Raw genomic sequence first — 21,093 nt, 5'->3', positions numbered from 1 at the left:
GATGCTAAGGCCATTGGCAGAGATGAAGCCTCAGTTACAGGGAAAGCTCTAGGTTTAAAGGAGCTGTGGAGAGAAGCTGAAGTTGTGTACCACGTGGTACACAGACATACATACATACACAGAAATAAAAATAAATCTTATGTTTAAAAAAACACTTTAACCATGCAACTGTGCTTTGTGTTCTACATTCGGTTTTTATTAAAACAGCTTTGCATTGATTTATGTGTATGAGTATTTTGTGTCTGAATGTAGGTGTGAATGTGCACCATGTGCATACCTGATGCCCATGAGGGTCAGAAGATGGCATCAGATCCCCTGGAACTAGAGATAAAGATAGTCATGGGTGCTGAGAATCAAACCTAGGGCCTCTGCAAGAACAACTAGTGCTCTTAATCACTCAGCCATTTTTCCAGCCCCCTAACTTTGTTTTTTGAAGTTGTTTCTTTAGTCTCTTCTTAAATAGGCAAAAAGAACATTTAACATTTTAAGTGTTTAACATTGGAACTTGAAATTTTAATCATTTCCTGGGGAAGGTAAAAACAATATCCAATGTGCTTAACACCAAGATGTTAGAGATGCCTGAGTCATGGGATACCTGCTGAGGAAAGCTGCTAACAGGGAGTGGAACCAGTCCAGGACGAAGAATTGTGTTGCAGTCAACAAAGCTGAAAGGAGTTGGACATCAGACAAGAGGATGCAGAGCTTGGAGTTTACCCAGCTGATTTTTGGTCCAGTGTTTCCACACTATGACATTTTGGAATGCCAATGTATATCCTATGATGCCAGTATAATCAGTATATGATCTGTTTTTTTAATTTTGATTTTAAAGGGGATTACAGTTGACAGATTGCATGAATCTCAGAAGAAACTTTGAACTTTGGGCTTTTAAACATTGTTGTGACTGTGATAGACTGGGGGGACTTTTGAAGTTGGACTAAATGCATTTTGCATTATGTTGTGGCTACAAGTCTATGGTAACCGGAGAGTGGAATATGATGGTTTGAATAGGTTTTGCCTCTATGAATACATGTGTTTGAATGTCTGACTCTCAACTTATGACCCTATTAGGAGGTATGGCCTTGTTGGAGGAAGTGTGCCACTGTGGGAGTGGGCTTTGTGGACTGCTAGTTCTCAAGCTCTACCCTGTGTAGGGACCCTCATCCTGGCTGCCTTCAAATCAAGAAGTATAACTCTCAGGTCCTCTAGCACTGCAAGTTGCCATATTTCCTGCTGTGATGATAATGGACTGAACCGGGATTTAGCTCAGTGGTAAAGCGCTTGCCTAGCAAGCGCAAGGCCCTGGGTTCGATCCTGGGGGCGGGGGGGGGGGGGCGATAATGGACTGAACCTCTGAAACTATAAGCCAGCCCCAATTAAATGTCCTTTATAAGAGTTGCCTTAGTCATCATGTCTCTTCACAGCAGTAAAACCCTAAGACATCCTCAGAATTAGTGCACCTGACATTTTAAGCCCTGAGACTTTTAGCCTTATAATTTCTTTACAAATGACTGAGTTCATGGAAATTAAAGCAGGTATTTTGACATCAGAGACCTCTAGTTATCACTTGTCCTATGATATTGGCATGATGATGCTTGTGAGAGCCAGTATCAGTTGTATCCCTTATCCATTCGTCTGTTGGTGCTTCTTGTGATTTTAGTGGTTTAATAACTCTCTTATATTCAGTCTTTGATGAGTCTCTATCAATGCCTGTCTGGCATCAGGGTCCGAGTCCTGTTTGTTTACAGCTAAAACCAATCTCTGTAAGAAATCTGTGAAGACTTCTCCAGAGCCTTGTATTATCCTAATAAATGAGGTGGATCTTTTTCCAAGCTCCTCAACTTTATCACAAGCTCTTAAGGCCACCAGATAACATTGTTCTACAAGACAGGACTCCTTCCCTCCGTCTGAAGTGAGTGTCTAGAAATTTCTTCCCTAATGGCAATGACAGCAGCTACCTTGGCTAGAGTGGTTATATTCAATGGCAGAAGCCCCCACCTCTTTTTGGGTACAGTTATTCGATTATCTCTTTGGGCGCATACTTCAGGTTTGATTCATCTAGCTTAGCTCTCAGTTTCATACTTTCACTTTCTGAAAGCTGCAGTTATCTTTCATCTGCAGTTTCAATTCAATATAAGGGGCCAGCTAACTCTCAAAAAAAATGGCTTTAGTCTCTGTATAGACAGTTCTCCTCTTGTGCCTTCATTTTCTTTTTTTAGTGTCAAGCTTTAGCTGAAGTATGTCTATGTAGTAGGTGCTGTGTAAGGGTTGGCTGCTGTGGAAGGCTTAGATTCCATACTTTCACATAAGCTCTTCAATTTCTCCAGATTAGTAAGTTCTTACTAATTTCACCTAAGAGGTATTTTATGTCATCATTCTTCTGTTCCAACAGGACAGACAACCATTCCTGCTGCTCAAATTCGGTTTGAGATCCCTTCATCCTCATTAACGTAGAGATTTGTAACATCATATTGCTCATCCGCTCTCTGGGTGACTGATCCTTGACTTTCATCAAGCTGAGCTAGCGTTCTGCTGCCACCCTTCCACCCTCCACCTCTGTGGACAGAATTTGCAGTTAGAATCCAAGGCCAACTGCACCTGAAGAACTTGACTTTGTATTCAAGCTTTCTCCAGGACATTATAATAAGATGCGGCTTCCTTCTCTCAATCCTTTTTCTTCTTTAAACTGGACTGTCTGGTGCGATAGGGAGATGCTGAACCATCCTAGTTGCTCTTGTTTGTACTACAGCTAGCTCACTTCTTCACACCTCAGCTTCAGTCGGCTCAGTCTACAGAGCCAGCCTCTCCGAAGACAAGCTATTGAGCACACATGTCCGGATGTTAGCTGGAGTTCTTCTGATTCACGAGAGAGAAGTTCCTCCTGGCAATCCAGCTTCTGCTTCAGTTGTTTGTCATTAGGCTCATCGACTTATTTTTCAGTTTTCTGACTTATTTTTCAGGTCATTCACTTCCTGTCTGTGGCCCCTGTGTGGCTGCATTTCTAACTTCACCAGCTGCATTCTCTGTTGACGTCTCACAGCCTCACGTTCCCAGCTCAGACTGTCCTTAGCTCGACCTCTCTCGATTATAATTCTCAGTTGCCATCATCTGTCTCTTCATGGTATTTATCTGATTGGTTCTGCCCTCCAGTTTGCCTCCGCAGTAGCTCTAAGATGTGCTGCGCAGCTATCAGTCGTCATTTTTCACACTCTGAGCTCGTTTTGGAGATCCGTGATACATGTCTCCGTGTTTCCTGTTTCCAACCAACTGCTTCGAAGCAGCCTCTTATGCCATACCTTAGATCAAAACAAAAACCTATCCACATTAACATAACTGGATTTAAAGAAACCAGAACTCTCACTACAGACCCACAATGGCACCTTCATTAACTGCTTTTGGAACTCACTTCGAGCAAGTCTATATATGCAGGACCCTCCTACCCCCTCTGATATTTTGTGGGTTGGTTTGTTTATTTATGTTTTCCTTTCATTGAAAATAGGTTCTTTTCTCAGATAATATATCCTGATTCTGGTCTCCCCTCCGTCTACTCCTCCCAGCTCCTCGCCAACCACCTCCACCTGGATCTACTCTCTCATGAGAAAACAAACAGGCTTCTAGGGGATAATAATAATAAAATATAATAAGATAAAATAAAAATGACATTAGACAAAACAAACAGAAGGAAAGAAGCCCAAGAGAAAGCACAAGAAAAAGTCCCACTCATTTACACAGTCAGGAACTTCATAAAAACACTAAACTGTAAGCCATAATAAATACACAAAGGACCTATAAGGTAAAAAAGGCAGCAGAAAAAAAATGCATGTAAATAAATGTTTTTAAAAATTTAAAATAAGATAAAATTAGGGGGAGGGGAGAGCCCAGATACAACGTTATGAGACAAAGAAATTCTAAGGATGCTGTTTGGGCTCAATTCTGTTGGCCATCTTCTATTGGGCATGCAGCCAGCCCTTAAGAGTAGTTTGTTTCCCCAGTGAACTCCTTGGAGGAAACTAAATTTACATTTTCAAGTGGTTTACAATTAGAGATTGCTTCTGTGTTTGGTTATGAAGGCATGAGTCCACTTCTCTCAGCTCTAAGACCACATCTGGTCCAGACCTGGGTAAGCCCTGTGCATGCCCCCTCAGTCTCTGTGAATTCATATCTGAATTGACCATGTTGTTTTGCCAGTGTTTTCTTGGTGTCCTCTATCCCCTCTGGCTCTCACACTCTTCTTCTCTCCTCTTCAGAGGGGTTCCCTGAGGACTGAGGGGAGAAGTTTCACATTTATTTAGGTTTAAGGGTTCTGTGTTCTCTGCATATTGTCTGGTTTTGGGTCTCTGTATTTGTTCCCCTCCGCTGCAGGAAATAAGTTTCTCTGATGTTGACAGAACAAGGCACTGACCTATATGTATAGCAGAATGCCACTAGGAGTCATTCTATTGCTATGTTCTGTTATTGTTGCTGCTGCTGCCCCTGTTTTAGAACATTAGTAGTATTTGATTTTATTCTAGATCTCTGAGCTATGTATTCTCAGGATCTTGGTCTCCTAAACAGTGTCGGTATAGATTCCATCTCATGGAATGGGCCTTAAGTCAAACCAGACATTATTTGGTTGCTCCCACAGACTTTGTGCCACCATTGTAATAGCATATCCTGCAGGCGGGACATCATTGTAGATCAACAGGGTTGTGGCTGGGTTAGTGTTTGTGTTTCTCCTTTGGTAACAGGTGAGTAGCTTCCTATACCAGAGATACTAGAACATAAAGGTAAGGGCTCTACGTAGGCACCAGCTCAGCTTCTCCCTGTTGGTTGAGTCATGTAGGTGTTATTGTTATCAATAGTACTTAACCATCAGTTTGTGGAAAGCAAGTCTTGGCAACAGCATGGATTGCTTGGGGACTCTCAAGACCCCTTTGGCCAACAACTCAGTTAGGTATAACCCAATCCCAGCAGTAGAAACTTTATTTGATGACAAGAGATGTTCGGTTGTGGCTTTGTCTTTCCCATTATTTAGCAGTTTCATTTATGTAGCCTACTTAAACGAATGTATTTAAGGAAGTATCTACTGAGTTGGGTTTCCAAACTACCCCTCAAATAGCCCTTAGTTTTAGCCATCTACCCCTGCATTCCCTCCTCCCATCTCACTTCTTTCTCTCCTCTACTCGGTCCTTCTGTTCTAGCCTCCAACCAGCCCCAATCCATCCATAACTATTCTATTTCGGTTTCCTAGTCCCCTAGTCCCTTACTCTATAATTAACCCTTATGGTTCTGTGGATTTCAGCTTGCTTATAGTTTGTTAGTCATTTGTATAGAAGGATTACTGATTTTTTTAAGTTAATTTTGTATCAAGCTACTTTATTGAAAATGTTTACCAGCTGTGGGAGGTTCACAGCTAATGTCCACATAAAAGCAATCCATACCATATTTCTCTTTCTGCACCTGGGTTAACTCAGGATGGTTTTTTTTCTAGTTCCATCCATTTACCTGCAAATTTCATGATTTCATATATTTTAACAGCTGAGTACTACTCTGTTGTGTAAATGTACATTTTCTTTGGCCATTCTTCTACTAAGGAACATCTAGGTTCTTTCCCATGTCTGAATGTTCTGAGTACAGCAGTAATGAGTATGGTTGAGCAAGTGTCTCTGAGGTGGGATGAAGCATCCTTTCTGTGTGCGCTCAAGAATAGTATGGCTGGTCTTGAAGTGGATTGATTTCCATCTTCCGGAGGAACTGCCACACTGGTATCCATAAAAGTGTTTTCCTGGGGGTTGGGGATTTAGCTCAGTGGTAGAGCGCTTGCCTAGCAAGAGCAAGGCCCTGGGTTCGGTCCCCAGCTCCGAAAAAAAGAAAAAAAAAAAAAGAGTGTTTGCCAGCTTGCACTCCCACCAGCAATACATTAGTGTTCCCCTTGCTCCACATCCCCTTACCAGCATGAGCTGTCACTTGTGCTATTGATCTCAGCCATCCTGACTGCTGCTAGATGAAATCTCAAAGTAGTTTTGATCCGCATTTCCCTGATGACTAGGGATATTGAAAATGTAAAACATTTCTCATCCATTTGAGTTTCCTCTTTTGAGAAGGCCCTGTTTAGCTCTGTACCCTGTTTTCAGCTAGATTATTTGTTTTCTTCATACCTACTTTTCTGAGGTCTTTATGTATTTGGATGTTAGCCCTCTATTGAATGTATAGTTGGTAAAAATCCTTTTCCATTCTGTAGGCTGCTGCTTTGTCCAAACGACGGTGCCCTTTGCCTTACAGAAGCTTCTCAGTTTCATGAGGCCCCCTTTATTGACTATTGATCTTTGTGTCTGTGCCATTGGTGTTCTGTTCAGAAAGTCTTCTCCTGTGCCAATTCATTCAGGGCCGTCCCTCACATTCTCGCCTATCAAGTTCAATGTTTCTGGTTTTACATTGAATTCCTTGATCCATTTGGAGTTGAATTTTGTGCAAGTTAATAAATATGGACCTATTCAGATTCTTCTGCATGCCTCAATCCGATTTGACCAGCACCATTTGTTGAAGATGTTACCTTTCTTTCAAAGTATATTTCTGGCTTCCTTAGCAAAACTCAGGTATCCATGGGTAGATTTGTGTCTTAGTCTTCAACTTGACTCCATTGATCAATATATCAATCTTGTCATATCTATCAATAAAGCCATACTGTTTTTATTACTGTGGCTCTGTGATACGACTTGAAATCAGGATGGTGATACAGCAGTTTCTTTTATTATTCAGGATTGTTTTATCTATCCTAGATTTTCCTTTTTTCTTTTTTCTGTTTCCACATGAAGCTGAAGATTGTCCTTTCAAGACCTGTGAAGGATTGTTTTGGAATGTTGACAGCAATTGCATTTAATCTGTAGATTGCCCTTGGTAGCCAATTCCATTATATTCATTATATTATATTATATTCCATTATATTCATCCTACTGATCAATAAGGATCTTCCATCCTTAAAGTTTTTATCATACAAGTCATTCACCTGCTTGGTTAGAGTTACCCCAAGATACTTTTATTATCTAAGGCTATTGGTAAAAGATGTTTGTTTCCCTGATTTCTTTCTCAGTTTGTTAGTCATTTGTACATAGAAGGACTACTGATTCTTTTTAATTAATTTTGTATCCAGCTACTGTAATGAAAGTGTTTATCAGCTGTGGGAGTTTTCCAGTGAAATGTTTAGGCTCACTTCTGTAGACTATCACATCATCTGCAAATAATTATACTTGGACCTTTTCCTTTCCAATGTGTGTCCTCTTGCTCTCCTTCAGTTTTCTTATTGCTCTAAAAAAGACTTCAAGTACTATATCAAATAGATATGGAGAGAGTTAATGGCATTGTCTTGTTCCTGATTTTAAAGGTATTGCTTTGAGTTTCTCTCCATTCAGGTTGATGTTAGCTAAGGGCTTGCTGTAAATTGCATTTATTACGTTTAGGTAAGTCTCTTGTATCCCTAATCTCTTCAAGAATTTTATCATGAAGGGGTATTAGATTTTGTCAAAGCTCTTTTCTGAACTAATGAGATGGTCATGTGAGTTTTTTTCTTTCAGACTGCTTCCATGGTGAATTACATTTATCAATTTATGTATATTGAATGATCCCTACATCTCAGGGATGAAGCCTAGGTGGTCATGGTGGATGACCTTTTTGCTATGTTCTTCAATTCAGTTTGCAAGTACTTTATTATTTTTGCATCTGTATTCATAAGGAAAATTGGTCTGTAATTCTTTTTCTTTGTTATGTCTTTGTTTCATTTAGGTATCAGGGTAAATGGTCTCGTAAAATGAATTTAGGCAGTGTTCCTTCTGTTTCTACTTTGTGGCATAATTTGCAAAGTATTAGTGTTAACTCTTCATTTGAAAGTCTGCTAGAATTCTGGAATAAAACCATCCAGCACTGCACTTTTTTTTGGTTGGGAGACATTTAATAACTGCTTCTGTTTTACTAGCAGGTATAACTTTGTTTAAATTGCTTATCTGATCTTGATTTAACTTTATAAGTGGTATCTATTGAGAAAATTATTCATTTTGTTTAGATCTTCCAGTTTAGTGAAGTGCAGTTTTTAAAAATATGTCCTCGTAATTCTCTGGATTTCCTTGGTGTCTGTTGTCGTGGCCCTCTTTCTTGTTTCTAGTTTTGTTAACTTGGATATTTTCTCTGTGTCTGTTCATTAGTTTAAGTAAGGATTTGTTGATCTTACTGATTTTTCTCAAAGAACCAACTCTTTGTTTCACTGATATTTTGTAATTTTTGTTTCTATTTTATTGATTTTAGCCTTGAGTTTGATTATTTCTTGCCACTTACTCCTTTCTTGTGTGATTTCTTCTATTCATTCTAAAGCTTTCATGTGTGTTCTTACTAAAATGAGATCTCTCCAATCTTTTTAATGTAGGCACTTAGTGTTATTAACTTGCCTCAGAGAACTGCCTTCATTGTGCCCCAAAGGTTTGGGTGTGTTGTGCATTCATTTTCATTCAATTCTAGAAAGTCTTTAATTTCTTTATTTCTGCCTTGACCCACTTTTCATTCAGTAGAGAGTCGTACCGTTTCCATGACTTTGGAAGCATTCTGTTCTCTCAGTTGTTGATATCCAGCTTTAATCTGTGGTGGTCAGCTAGGATGCAGCGTGTTATTTCAGTTTTCTTGTATCTGTTGAGATTTGCTTTGTGTCCATGAATGTGATAAATTTTGGAGAAAGTTCTATGAGTTACTAAGAAGAAGATACATCAAGGTGTGTTTGGGTGAAATGTTCTGTAAATATCTTTTAGGTATATTTGGTTTATAACGACAGTTAGCTCCAGCATTTCTCTGTTTGTTTTTTGTCTGAATGACCTGTCTGTCAGTAAGAGTGGGATATTGAAGCCTCCCACCATCGCTTTGTGAGGGTCAGTATGTGATTTAAGCTGTAGTAGTGTTTGTTTTATGAACTTTTGTTTGCCCATGTGTTTGGTGCATAGATGTTAAAATTGCAATGTCCTCTGAGTGACTATATCATGACCTTCCCTGTCTCTTCTGATTAGTTCTGGCTTGAAGTCTGTTTTGTCAGGTACTAAAAGGTATTGGAGTCGACACTTAGGAATAGGGATGGGGGACTGGGATGTCCACAGGAGGGAAGAAATCAAGGTGTCCCACTAGGGTCTGCTTAGACCTCTGGGAACTGAGACAGAAAATGAGGAGAGATCACAATAGGTAGTCTGCTGCAGAGCTGGGGAGGAGACTGGGGATTGGGTTTGGGGAAGAGGAGGGAGAAGGAAGATCTGAAGCTCACCCACCTTCTTGGAGATGCAGCTACTGACCTGAAACACGAGTTAAACAAGAGTGGTTGTTGCAAATCACAGAGATTGTAAGACATAGTCAAACTGTCTAAAGTGAGCCCACAAATTAGTGAGTTCACGGCTAAGTGCACTCTAGAATAATAATATTTAGTCACCTATTTAATGATGCAAAATAATCTACACACTACTCAGCCAGATTGTAAACACTCATCTAAAATATATGTTTAAAAGGTGGTCTCACCAGGTACGGTATCATATGCTTGTAATGCTAGCACTTAGGTAGTGCACTCAGGAGAGTCAGAGTTCAAGACCAGACTCATCTACACAAACAGCTCAAGGCTAGTGTAGGTTACCTAGGACCTCGTCTCAAGAAAACAGAAACAAACGAGAGAAATAGGATAGGTTTGTGTGCCCATGGCGGGTGAGCTTCTCCAGCAAGAGTCAACAGTAGCTATAAAGCCAGGCATGGTGATGCCTCCCTGTAGTCACAGCACTTGAAAGGCTGAGGCAGGAGGATTTAAAGCTCATGACCAGCCTGAGCTACATAGGGAGTCCTAGGATAACTTGTAACCTAGAATAATGCAATCTTGTCTTAGGAAACAAAACAAACCCAATGTGTGACGTTGGTGACCTTTCAATTAATTTACACTGTTCAAAAGATTCAGAAGATTGAATATTTTGATGAACTAGTTTTATGTAAACAGTTTTTTGGTTTTTTTTTTTTTTTTTTTTTAGTAAGGAAGACTTTGAGGGGCTAGGAGATTCACTCTACAGGTTTCTAGGCTGTAAATAAAAACACAGGTCAAGAAAAGTTCGAAGGAGTAGTCACCACTTATTCCTTATTCGTGAGCCATTTGTAAGTGAAGGCAATCCTAGCTTATAAACATGGTTCAGAGTCTGTGAGATTCTCTCTCTCTCTCTCTCTCTCTCTCTCTCTCTCTCTCTCAGAAAAGCGATTATAATAGCCCTCTGAAGGCAGTTGAGAAATTCTTGACAAGATACTCAAACAGACTGCTCAGTAAGCAGTTCTCTCCCTTTCTCTGACCCCTTAATTTCCCCTGTATTTCAATCCGACCCAAAACTGAGGTCTGCTTTCCACATGGCCTTATGGGAGATAAATGCCAGAGCTGCAGTACCGAAGATTAGTCGTTCTGAAGATATGTTAAAAATAAGCCTGTCTGGGAAGGGAGAGGCAAAGATTAAAACAGAGACTGAAGGAACACCCATTCAGAGCCTGCCCCACATGTGGTCCATACATATACAGCCACCCAATTGGACAAGATGGATGAAGCAAAGAAGTGCAGACCAACAGGAGCCGGATGTAGATCGCTCCTAAGAGACACAGCCAGAATACAGCAAATACAGAGGCGAATGCCAGCAGCAAACCACTGAACTGAGAATAGGACCCCCGTTGAAGGAATCAGAGAAAGAACTGGAAGAGCTTGAAGGGGCTCGAGACCCCAAAAGTACAACAATGTCAAGCAACCAGAGCTTCCAGGGACTAAGCCACTACCTAAAGACTATACATGGACTGACCCTGGACTCTGACCCCATAGGTAGCAATGAATATCCTAGTAAGAGCACCAGTGGAAGGGGAAGCCCTGGGTCCTGCTAAGACTGAACCCCCAGTGAACTAGACTATGGGGGGAGGGCGGCAATGGGGGGAGGGTTGGGAGGGGGACACCCATAAGGAAGGGGAGGGGGGAGGGGGATGTTTGCCCGGAAACCGGGAAAGGGAATAACACTTGAAATGTATATAAGAAATACTCAAGTTAATAAAAAAAATAAAAAAAAAAAAATAGGTTGGGGATTTAGCTCAGTGGTAGAGCACTTGCCTAGGAAGCGCAAGGCCCTGGGTTCGGTCCCCAGCTCCGAAAAAAAGAAGAAAATCCCAGAGAAGCTTACAGCTAATAATTATTGATTTTGACTGATCTGAGTTTTCAGACACCTGCAAAACAAACAGCAGTCCTCTCTGAAGGAATCTATCCTCATCTGAAGCCTTAAAAACTAATGTCAATACAAGTCTGAGAACCTGCTTACATTTTAAAAATAGTAAGTATAAAATAAAGTAGGAAGCTGCGCTAGCTTAACATTCACTTAACGGAAGCTAGAGTTGCCCCAGAGGAAGGAGGCTGAGGAAATGCCTCAATAAGACCAGGCTATCAACAGACCTGGAAGGCATTTTATTAAACAGTGATTGACCCGGAAGGGCTCCGGCCATTGTGGGTGGGGCCATCCCTGTGCTGGTGGTTCTCACTTCTATGAGAAAGCAGGCTAACTGACCAATAGAGATGCGGATGCTCAGATGCTTGCGGCCAACCATCAGACTGAGCACGGGGACCCCGGTGGAGGAGTTAGGGGAAGGACTGAAGGAGCTGAGGGGGATTGCAACCATAAGAAGAACAATAATATCAACTAACCAGACACCCAGAGAGTTCCCGGGAACTAAACCACCAACCAAAGAGTACACGGGGAGGGACCCATGGCTCCTGCTGCATATGTAACAGAGGATAGCCTTCTCTGGCATCAGTGGGAGGGGGTGGCCCTTGGTCCTGTAGAGGCTGGATTCCCCAGCACAGGGGAATGCTAGGGCACTGAGGCAGGAGTGGGGGGGGGGTCTCTCATAGAAGCAGGGAGAGGGGGAATTCGGTAGGGAGGTTACAGAGAGGAAACTGGGAGGTGGGGGATAACATTTGAAATGTAAATAAATAATATAACTAATTTTAAAAAAAAGATAAAAGAATGCAGGCTAAGCAAATCATGGTGAGCAAGCCCATAAGCAGGACCCCTCCATGGCTTCTGCATCAGCTCCTGCCCCTAGGTTCCTGCCTTACTTGAGTTCCTGCCCTGATTTCCTTTGATAATGTCTTATGATTTAGATGTGTTAAACACTTTTCTCCCCAAGTTGCTTTGGTCAAGATGTCATTGGAGCAATAGAAACCCTAACTAAAAGAGATACCGCTAGTGAGAAGTCACTCTAATATAAGACGATAATACTAAGAAGGACCTAAGTTATTGGATTTATGGAGGACAAACTGTAAAGTAACAGTCCTAGCATATGAAGGAAGGACAAGTGTGAAGGCTGGGCATGGTGGTTCACATCTTTATCACAGCACTCAGGACACAGAGGCAGGCAGATCTCTGGTTTTGAGACCAGCTTTGTCTACATAGTTCCAGGCTAGCCAGGGCTAAACAATGAGACCCTGAGTCAAAAAAAATTAGCATTATGTGGGGGCTGGAGAGATGGCTCAGCGGTTAAGAGCACTGACTGCTCTTCCAGAGCTCCTGAGTTCAATTCCTAGCAACCTCATGGCAGCTCAAAACTGTCTGCAACTCCATTTCCAGGGAATCTGACACCCTCAAACACCAATAAAAAAATAAATTTTAACACCAATGCACATCAAATAAAAATAAATAAAATTTAAAAAGCATTATGTGAAGAAAATAATAAACTGTAGTGGATGGTATTTAGGAAAGAGTTTTTTACTATGTGTTTTGAGATAGTATCTCTCAATGGCCTGAGGCTCAAGAATTTGTCTAAACTGTCTGGACATTGAATCCCAGGGATCCGTGTGTCTCTGACTCTCCAACACTGGGATTATAATTGAGCTTTTTTTATATTTGGGTCCTGCAGATTGATTTCAAGTCCTCATGCTTAGTATGACAAACATGTCACCAATTGAGCTATCTCCGAAGTCTGCTTAGTAGAACTTAAGGGAGTGAGAGATAAGCAATATTTTAAACATCAGTGGAGACGTGTAACAATCTATTTGACACAGCTGAAATATGAGCTGGAAGACAGAAGGTGAAAGTTTCAGAGTATAAGGATCATTCTTGCAGAGGACCTGAATTCAGTTCCCACCACTTGCCTCGGGTAAGTACCAATCACCTGTGACTTCTGCTCCAGGGCATCCATCACCTCTGGCTTCTGATGGCACCTGAAGTCACACACACACACACACACACACACACACACACACACACACACGCACGCACGCACGCACGCACGCACACAGAGAGACACACACGCACACTCATGCGTGCACACACAGACACACACACAGACACACACGCACACTCACGCATGCATGAACTCACGCAAACACACACCCAAGCATGCACACACACATCCATTGCTACACAAATACACACTCACACACGTATGCATACACACATACAAGGGCACACACACATGCACAAGGATGCGCATGCATGCACGCATGCACACACACAGACACAGATGGGTAAAGAAAAGGGGTTTTTTTATTTTAAATTAAAAACAAAAAAGACTTCTTTGTAACTATTTATATGAAATACGTATGACAGAATCTAAGTGACAATTGAAGACATTGTAAGATTTAAAATAAATCTAATTATGGCTTTGAAAGAAAAAGCAAAAAGACAATAAGCAATTTTGGACAAGATAATGGTTGAGAACTTTTCAGAACTGATGATAGATGGCCAACCCACAGACTTAGGAAGCTGTCCAAATCCTAAGCAATTTGAAGAACAATAAGTCCGCACTTAGATCCACGCCAGTTACGCTGCAGAATGCCAAAACCAAAGGGAAAGCCTTTAAAGTGCCGAAGGAAAGAATATGTTTCAGCAGCAGCAACAGAACCCAGAAGAACATGGGATGTGCCCAATGGGCTAAAAGAAAATGAGGATGGGTGTTGTGAAACATGCCTGCAATTCCCAGGATTCAGTGACAGAGGAACAGAGGCAGGAGGATTTGCAAGGTGGAGGCCAGCCTGGACTACATAGTGAGTTTGGGATCAGCCTGTGATTATAGGGACACTGATCACAAAACAAAATCCTGTCAGCTGTAATTCTAAGGTACAGGGTGAAAAGCTCTTTCAAGAATGAGGCTAGTTGGGTGTGATGGCAGAGGTGTATAACCCCAGTGATTTGAGAGATCGGGGCAGGAGGACTTTAAAGTCAAGGCCCTCATAGGCTACACAGTGAGTTCAAGGCCAGCCTGGGCAACTTAGTTAAAACCTGTTTCAGAATAATGATGACAAGGAGGAGGGGGAGGAGGAGGAGGAGGCGGAGAAGGAGGGGGGAGGGGAGGGGAAGAGGAGGAGGAGGAGAAGGGGAAGAGGAAGAGGAAGAAGAAGAAGAGGAAGAGGAAGAGGAAGAAGAAGAGGAAGAAGAAGAAGAAGAAGAAGAAGAAGAAGAAGAAGAAGAAGAAGAAGAAGAAGAAGAAGAAGAAGAAGAAGAAGAAGAAGAAGAAGAAGAAGAAGAAGAAGAGTAGAGTTTCGGATGTGGCTCAGTAGTAGAGCACTAGACAAAAGTAGAGTAGCCAAGCCCTAACTTCTACTGAAAACAAAGACAAAAAGCCTCATAGTACAAAAATTAAAAAGTATTTTCAAGAAAGCAAAGGCAGAATTTGCAGCAAAGTTGCAAATGTGGGCATTAATGGAATACCTGAGGAAATTAGTTTTTTGAGTTAGGAAAACAAAAATCCAAATAAAAGAACAACAGACCCTAGGGTTGAGAATAAAGTGTTATAGGTGGCAGTTTTTTTTTTTAAAGAGTTGGGGCTGGAGAAACGGCTCGGTGGTTAAGAGCACTAGCCGCCCTTCCAGAGGACTCGGCTTTCATTCCTAGCACCGAAGTGATGGTTCACAGCTGTCTGTAAACCCAGTCCCAGGAGATTGAATTTTTCTGGCCTCTGAGGATGCCAGACATGCCTGCTACCCATATTTATATGCAGGCAGAACATTCGTTCATACAAATAAAAATAAATATTTTTTAAATTTTACATGTCTTTTTTTTTAAGTATTTTGAGATAGGGTCTTACTATGTAGCCTTGGCTGGCCTGGAAATCTCCACTTTGACTGGACTGTCTTTGAACTCATAGAGATCCACTTACCTCTGTGTATGCTACTATACTCCATATCCAGCTTTATAGATTTAGATATAGATGATATAGGTATAAAGATATAGATATGTTAGTGGCTGTTTATAAATATTTCTTGCAGTTTTCCTATCGGCACAGGTAGCTCCCAAATAATTGAGAGTGGATTATTATTTTACTTAACAAACTTTAAGGGCACAGTAACTGAGCAGTATTATTTTATTTCAATCCTCTAATCTGCCTACCCTCCAGTCAAGATGCCAATGACTCTTGCCTTTTAGTACTGATCTGGCTCTCTAGGCTCCAGGTGTTTTTGGAGGTGTCTCCTGGACTCTCTCCCTACTGCGAATCCCCACTTCCTCTCTCGGCTTCCGACCTGCCCCTGTCTGGAAGGAAGTCCACCCCTATTCTCTCCCCTGCTCAGTCATTGGCTGATGACAGCTTCTTTATTGACCAATCAGGGAATAATTGGAGAGCGATGTTTTGCAACCAGAGATTGGGCCCAGAAATCAGCATTTGAATAATTCAAGGATAATCTTTACACAGTGCACGATAAGGTTATGCCTACAGAAATTGGTAGGTAGGTGGGTAGGTGGGTAGGTGGGTAGGTAGGTAAGTAGGTGCCTAGATAGATAGATAGATAGATAGATAGATAGATAGATAGATAGATAGATAGATAGATAGATAGATAGATAGATAGATAGATGATAGGCAGGCAGACAGTCAATCAGTCTTAGATATTCAGGCTGACCTTAAACTCATCACGAAGTTTAGAGAGACCTTGAACTTCCGACCCTCCAGTCTTCCAGGAGAGCTGCTATTACAGGCACTTACACTATGCTGAGGATAGAACCCAAAGCTTCGTGCTCACTAAGCAAGCGATGTATCAAGAAATCTAATTCACACCGACAATATCTGTAAAACTCTAAAAAGCACTCGCTGTATACAACCATAATATTGTTAAAGATTAGTTTATCGACAATTTCAAAAGAATAAAATAACATTTAAAGGGATGCTTAATATCAGAAATATATCTAACCAGATTCCACTTCCTACCTATTGTCAAACTGACCTCATCCAACTAGTTTGCATTTGTGCTATCTGCATTTTTATGCCTCAAAAAGTGAAAATGCTATGCATAGCCATGTGGGGCAAAATTACATTAATATTCTCTAGGTGTTCTCTTTTGAATAACTGTGCTACTCCAACAGTTTAAGTGTTTTCCTTCATGACGACGTTCTTATTTTAAGTTTGCACAGGGTACCAGTGGAGATGATTTATTATACAGTCAGTAATTAGTATATATTTAGGAGCTGATGATCTAAAGCTATACAAATCAGAATTACATGATTTCCACATAAGCCTTAATGATGCCTACCATAGAAGTCTAAAAATGAAAATTCATCATAACAAATTACATAATTATGCATTCACAGTTTCAGAACAATTAAGTCCTATTGAAAAGCCCTGCCTACTCTTCCCACCCACATTGCCTATTCAAAATTAGGTGCTATGAGTTTTAACAGCTCACCTAAAAATAGCTAGAAAATCGAGGCTCTAGATGCAAGGATCGACTCCTGATTTTTAATTCAACTCACAAAATATCCTAAACCCAAATTCTAAAATGAATAAGAAGCCAAGTGTGGCTGCTCCGGGTCTCTCACCCCAGTTCTCCAGATGCAGATTCAGGAGGGTCACCGAAAGTTCAAGGTCAACCTAGTCCACAGAACAAGTGCCAGGCCAGCCAAGGCTATGACGTCAGACTCCATCTCAAATCAACAAAACAAATAAGAATCCATTTTCTTCCGATTATTACATAGATGACATAGGCATTCCCAGTTGCAAATGTGTTTTCCTTCAGTTCTTAGGTGATATGTAAAAAAGCAATTTATTGTAAATGTGAGTAAATATTGGAATATCTCAAAAAAAGAAACATACAAATATCATAACTCCTATTATTTCCTAAGCTGTGATTAACTCTAGCACAGAGAAATTACACTTTGCATTTTTTGAGGGCCTCACTATGAGACCCTGACTGTCTGCAACTCACTTTGTAGACTAGTCTGGCCTCTAATCCACAGAGATCCATCCCCCAGCCTCTGCCTCCCAAGTGCTGAGATCAAAGGTATGTACCGAGACACCAGGTACCCTGAAGGTTTTTAGATTTTACTTTTATTTTATGTACAGATGTTCTGCCTGTATGCATGTCTGTGCACCACATGTGTGCTGTGCCCTGGAAGCCAGGAAAGAGGATTCTATTATCTGGAACTAGAGTTACAGATGGTTGTACCCTATCATATAAATGCTGGGATTCAAACCCAGGCCCTCTGGAAGAGCAGCCAGTGTTCACAACTGCGGATCTGTCTCCCGAGCACCACCTTCCTTTTCTCTTTTCTTTTCTTTTTTCCTTTTCTTAACTCAAAGCCTTACCTCTTTTTCCCTGTATTTCACATAGTTTTCCAAACTTTGCCTAGTTCTTAATACACTGTTGATAAAACCAGGTCTATATTTGCTGAAAAATATTCAAATGACTTTTTTTTCTTTTTGTTTGACTCAGTTTGGTTTTGATTTTTGAGGCAGGTGTCTCAGGTAGCCCAGAAAGGCTTCATATTCAGTTTACAGGTAAGGATGACCTTGAACTTCTGACCCTCATGCCTATATTTTCCAGAGAGCTAAGACTATTGACTTGGATCACCACACACTATTGGCTTATTTAGGTTAACTATCACGCTCGAGGCGTTGTGTATACGAAACAAGCATCCCGCTAATTGAGCCACGTTCCTAGCCTCTCTATCCTTAATACAAATTAAAATGTACATCGTACTCACATTCCGGTCTGTGACCAAGTATACTATTTCAGTCAGTTTTTGTCTAATCTGTGTTTGTATAAACATGTTAGCTTCCTTGAGAAGTCAGTCTCAATTTTATAAGCCATTTCTAATGTGATTCTTTCAACTTAATAAGCTGTCATTTTTACGAGTGCTAGCCTCACCCTAGTCATGCACAATCATCAAACATCTGTAAGTTATTTTACCTTTGTTCTGAACTAAAAGCCAGGCTAGCTAGAGCCCTGACTTTGTAAAGTACAGGAGTTTCAAAGCTCACTTCATTTACGCTGTTGTCGGAGAAGGCGCCATGCATGCTTGGAAAATTACAAGGGAGCAGCCATCTGTCCACATTTTCTAGGGACAAGCCCTAGATGTCTTCCACCAGGTCTTCTAACCCATCCCTCAGGTTTACAAGGTAGAGAACGACAGCTTTATTAGATTTTGTTTACTTTGGGGTGGGGGATGGTACTGCACATCTGTGGAGATCCAGGGACAACTTGGGGGAGTAAGTCTGTCCTTCCAACATGTGGGTCCTAGGGTTCCAACCACGGTCAAGCACCTTGACCCACTGCAGCATCTCACTGGCCTGAGAAAGGGAACTTTATGTTCCAGTGAAGTCCCTTGACTATGTGCCTTCAAGGCTCATCCGTCTGTTCTGGGCCCTGCCCTCTCTGCTCTCAGTCAATCTCTATGGGAGACCTACTTTTGCCTGTAACTCTCACGTGCACAGCTTTAATTAGAGCCCCCATTCCAGTCCCACAGAATCCTTTCTGGAAATAGACAGTGGTTAATAATCACCCTATTTAAAACTCCATCCTTCCTTTGTTCTCTGCTGGGTTTTGCTTTGTTTTCATGTGGCTATGTGGGTGCCTGCTAGAGTCTGTGTTCGTCGTGTACAGGCAGGTGCCTGTGGAGGTCGCAGAGTTGGCTGTCTCCTGGAACTAGAGTCATAGGTAGGTGGTGGGTCACCTGGTGTTGATGCCAGGAATGGAACCTATTTCAAGGGCAATAACCACTCAACTAATGAGCCCTTTCTCCAGGTCCTGTTTTGTGTTTGTTTTGCTCTGCTCTGCTTTGCTTTGCCGTGCTGTGCTATGTTTCGTTTTGTTTTCCTTTGTTTTGTTTTCGAGACTGGTCTCATGTAACTCAGGCTAGCTTCAAACTCACTATGTGGCTGAAGACGACCTTGAGTTCCTAACATTCTTGCCTCCAGCACCCCAAGTGCTGAAACTGCAGGGTGTGGGCCACCATCCCCAGCTCGAAACTTAACTTTTGAATGTCAGCTCTTTTCTAGAGATCCCAACCTCCATGGACATCAGCTCAGTTAGGGTTTTACTGCTGTGAACAGACACCATGACCAAGGCAACTCTACACCTTCATCTGAAGGCTCCTAGCAGAATACTGGCTTCCAGGCAACTAGGATGAGAGTCTTAAAGCTCATACCCACAGTGACACACCTACTCCAAGACCACACCTCCTCCAACAGGGCCATAACTTCTAATAGTGCCACTCCCTAGGCCAATCATATACAAACTATCAAAGACACTTCGTGGTCTTATAGTGTTAAACTAATTTCACTTTCACAATTAGCCAAATCTTATGGATGTCATTTGCCTCTAAACTGCTATCTTTACTTTCTTAATTACTTTTTTACTTTCCTAAATTACTCAAGCATATCATTTGAAAATATCTAAACTAAGAGCAAAGAAAATTCTAGAGCAAAATGACCCTTATTAATTGCAAGTAAAACAGATACAGATAAATCTGAATCGCCAATGTTTGGGAGATTAAAAAAACAAAGATTACTTCAGTGTGGTGATGATAGATGATTGCAAGTTTGTTTGTTGAGACAATGTAGCCTCACACTCATTAAATGGTCTACATAGCAAATTCCAGGTCAGCTTTTGTTATATAATGAGACTCTATCTGGAAAGAAGAAAAGAGAAAATACTATAGGGCTGGAAACATCTCCATTGGCAGAGAACTTGTATAACACGCAAGTGTTTGAGCTCCAGCACCCCTAAACCAGGGGTAGTTCATACCTGTAATCCCAGCACTTGAAGAGTAGAAGGACTACTGCTGTCATTAAGGTAGACTCATCAGACCTGGCAACTAAACACAATGCACGGAGTTTTATTAGATTTGATTTTGTTTTGGATTGCCCTGGTGCTGTTTGTATTTGATGCTAATTCCACTTCCCCAAGAAGGGCTGCCTGCGTCGAGGAGTGAATCATATACTCAGGTGACTTCATCTGAACCTTCTCTCCATTTTAACTTGTGAAATAATGGTGAGAGCCGGTGATTGGGCAGGGGAAGGGAGGGTGGAGCTGAAGAGTTTGAGAGAGAAGGAGAGGAGGAGAGGATGACAGAGGAGGAGGTGGAAGGAAGATAGAGCAGAAGCAAGTGGCCTGGAGAAACCACAAGTGATAAGGAATCTCATAGCTGGAGAATAGAGTAGGGCAGTGGTAGATCTGCCCAATCAAGGCACACGGCTTATACTCATATTAATTAAGTTGTGTTTCTTTGCACGGGCTTATTTGGGTTGGAGTTTTTACAGCGTCACGAATTCAACCAAACTGCTTTTTAGTCATAAATGGTAGCTCTTACCTGTAGTCCTAGCACTTAGAAGACTGAGGCAGGAGGATCACCTGGAGTTTGAAGCCACGATGAGTTGTAAACCGGCTTGGACTACAGATTAAAATGCTATTTCAGAAATAAATAAGTAAAATTATAAAAAAAAATTGATGGACAGTCATGATGGTACTTTCCTGTAATTCCAGCACTCAAACAGTGTTGGCAAATGATCAAGAGGTCTGTTACTCAGTGAGTTTCAGAGGCTGGGGTTCATGAGACACTGTCTTAAAACCACAGCAACAAAGGGGAGGGAGGAGAAGGGCACTGGGATAACTAGGAAGTTTTTAATTGTTTAGAATTAGATGATAGCGAGAAATTACTGAGCCTTCAGTATGATGATGATACATGGTTGCCTGTTTGTTAGGACAGGGTCTCGGGTAGCCCAGGGTAGCCTCAGACTTATTAAGTGTCTGAAGATGAACTTGAACTCCTGATATTCCTGCCTTTATTTCCCAACTGCTAGCTTTAAAAGTGTGTGCTACCACCTCTGATCTAAGCA

General features: G+C 41.4%; 1 pseudogene; it reads right to left on the bottom strand.

Annotated features, from left to right (window-relative positions):
- Positions 1 to 1,877: 1,877 nt before the first annotated feature.
- On the bottom strand, positions 1,878 to 18,273 carry Spdl1-ps1 (spindle apparatus coiled-coil protein 1, pseudogene 1; annotated as a pseudogene).
- Positions 18,274 to 21,093: the final 2,820 nt, after the last annotated feature.

Source organism: Rattus norvegicus, chromosome 7 (genome assembly GCF_021556685.1).
Source record: "Rattus norvegicus strain SHRSP/BbbUtx chromosome 7, alternate assembly SHRSP_T2T, whole genome shotgun sequence".
Classification (NCBI taxonomy): domain Eukaryota; kingdom Metazoa; phylum Chordata; class Mammalia; order Rodentia; family Muridae; genus Rattus; species Rattus norvegicus.
Note: the sequence above shows the minus strand (reverse complement) of the source record. Positions and strands in the feature narration are given on the sequence as shown.